Raw genomic sequence first — 2,649 nt, 5'->3', positions numbered from 1 at the left:
CAAGGTCGACAGGGATCTAGGTCAACACATGTGTTAGGTCGACATGGGTTAGGTTGACAGTCAAAAGGTCAACATGATTTTTTGGACCCGAATGTCGACATAGATACAGTTTTAGGTGCACTGCATCCCCTTGCATCGCTCGCAATGCATTGGGCACACTATTTTATTCTCCCACTATGCCCTAGTGGATGGTAGGGCATGAAATACCGCCTGTCGGCACATGTCGGCTCAAAAAACCCATGTCGACCTTTTGACTGTCGACCTAACCTATGTTGACCTTCCAGTATGTTAACCCAACCATCTTGTGGTCGACCCATCGACCGTATCCCGTTCCCACCAGGGGCTGGGGGCGGATCGAGGTGGGCAGGGGGCGCTCGCATGAGGATGCCCAGCATTTCCTGGGCATACCCATGAAAACGGTGGGAATCCCAATACTAACGCAGGCAGGCAGCTGCCCGCCCCGTTCTCAGACTGGACGGCTCAAATACAGGTTAGTCCAGATTGACATATTTGTGAACAGGGGAAAAATAATTAGCTGGTTGGCGACCATCGAATGATTTTGCCCCCGTATGATACCCTGCGAATGGTACTTGTGTAATATCTGGGCGCCCGATTTTTTCATCGGGTCGGAAAAATCGAGTCGATCGCATGCAATGCGATGGACCCGATTTTTACATTGGATCCAATGTTAAATGGTCCCTAAGACCCGATTTTACATTGGGTCCAATGTTAAATGCCCCCCCAGACCCCATTCTTAATTGTATACCCACCCTGATGGGTAATTACTATGTCAAATGCCCCTTTTCATACCCCCACTATCCACATTGGCATGGAGTTGGCTATATATAGTGTGGCGAGCACAGCGAGCCACCGAGCCCGAAGCGTGGTGAGCCCCGCGAGGGAACGCGGAATACGAGGCTGAATCGTGGCGAGCGAGTCCCGCGAGGGGACGTGGATTACTTATGTATTCCACGTCACTCGCCACACTTCGGGCTCGTATTCCGCGTCCGCTTGCTGCGCTCGCCAGACTATATATAACCAACTCTATGCCAATGTGGATAGTGGGGGTATGAAAAGGGCCATTTCACATAGTAATTACCCATCAGGGTGGGTATACAATTAAAAATGGGGTCTGGGGGCATTTAATATTGGACCCAATGTTAAATCGGGTCTCAGGGACCATTTAACATTGTAACCTATGTAAAAATCGGGTCGGTCGCGTTGCATGCGATGCGACCGATTTTTCCGACCCGATGAAAAAAAATCGGGTCCCATCACATCTGATTGTATGCCTTAAGTTTACTCATACAATAAAACAAATCGGGCACCCAGATATTACACAAGTACCCTGCGAATAGATGTTTATCCGGGGGGCGGGCATTCGCCAGGTGGCGTCAGATGGCTCGCTAAGCAGCGAACCAATTAGAATAACTTCCTATATGTACAGCTCATGGGGAATTTAGTACATAGGATAACATTTGACATTCGTTTCAATTAAACATTTTCTACAAGAACTATTAACTCTTAAGGCATACGTAGGACAACCTGGGGTTGGGAAGGGTCGGGGCGGCGTCATTCGCAGCTTGTGTGAAGGGAGAAAATCATTCGATGGCCATCAATCATCAAATGATTACTACAGCACTCGCGCCCTGTGCGGAAAGCAGGCGGGCAGCTGACATCTGCTGACGTCAGAAAGGAAGAAAAATGACTGCGCTAATATAATGAGAAATAAATGAACATTGCCAGGACCTATAATGGATAATTAAATGGTAGTAATTAATATAATGAATTAAAAAGAAAAACACATGTAAACTCCACGAATGGCAGCAATCGTGGTACTCTGCATTTATCAACACAGCACCTCACTAGTGAGGCCAATAAGAGACCGACTATTACTGCAACAAAACTCAAAACCAGCTAGTTCATTTAATACGGTACCGTATGGACTTACCACCAGTACATACTTTTACCTTCCCTCCCTTTTTTTAAAGGTATTTTTATTGGCATTATATTAATGTGGAGTTTACATGTGTTTTTCTTTTTAATTCATTATATTAATTACTACCATTAAATTATCCATTATAGGTACTGGCGGGATGCAGTTAGAATCCCAGCGGTCAAAATCCCGACGCCAGAATCCCAACACTTTCTACCTCTATGGGTGTCCACGTACCTGCAGTACATGGCAGCATGACATCTGTGCCCAGTTTCTGCCATCACAGCAGGCACACGGCTACAATACCCCTCACAGACTAAACCACACAACCTCCACCCTAACTCCCAATTACACTGCCCCATCATGTTTGTTTTAGAACTTCCGCTGATCATCCTCATCGCTATCCTTTCTTGCACACATGCCATACTACCAGTAAAAAAATTAGTTTTAAACTCACTAAGTATTTATAAAGACACATTTGCTCTTTTGCATATTCCTACCCACAATTCCCAGATGGTTCAGTAAAAGGTTATCCATCTGCCCAAGCTAATGGTGCATTCCCACGTAGCGATTTAGGGGCATTTTCTAAGCAGTCTCACTAGAGACATATCGCTGTGTCCTGAGCGATCTTGCTGAGCGTTCTAGCATAGCTCAGAACATCTCCGTGTGTGTAGGCCCCTGAAGACAATGACCTGTGAATAATAGAACGCCAT

Source organism: Crinia signifera, chromosome 3 (genome assembly GCF_055691185.1).
Source record: "Crinia signifera chromosome 3, ASM5569118v1, whole genome shotgun sequence".
In the NCBI taxonomy this organism is placed as follows: domain Eukaryota; kingdom Metazoa; phylum Chordata; class Amphibia; order Anura; family Myobatrachidae; genus Crinia; species Crinia signifera.
Note: the sequence above shows the minus strand (reverse complement) of the source record.